Consider the following 446-nt stretch of genomic DNA (forward strand, 5'->3'; position numbering starts at 1 on the left):
TGAATTAGGAAACAAAATCCAACAATAAGCTGTATACAAGAAACACACTTAACTCAAAAAGACATTCATATGCTGAAAGACAAAGGATGGAAAATAATACTACATACTACATGCTCCACCACCTCATAAAAAAGCAAGGGTAGAAATCCTGTTCTCAGACAGTCTCAACTTCAAACCAAGAATGATCAAATGAAATAAAGAAGACCACTATATACTGGTTAGGGGAACAATTCAAGAGGAAGAAGTAGCAATCATAAATGTCCATGCACCAAACAAGGGAGCACCCAACTATATAAGACAAATCCTAATGGACATGAAAAATCTAATATCCAATACCACAATCTTAACAGGAGACCTTAACATCCCCTTATCCCAAAAACATAGGTCAACCAGACAAAAAATTAGCAAAGAAGTAGCAGAACTGAACAAGAGATTAGAACAAAGGT

The sequence above is a fragment of the Octodon degus genome, unplaced genomic scaffold (assembly GCF_000260255.1).
Source record: "Octodon degus isolate 3935 unplaced genomic scaffold, OctDeg1.0 scaffold00012, whole genome shotgun sequence".
NCBI classification, from domain to species: Eukaryota; Metazoa; Chordata; class Mammalia; order Rodentia; family Octodontidae; genus Octodon; species Octodon degus.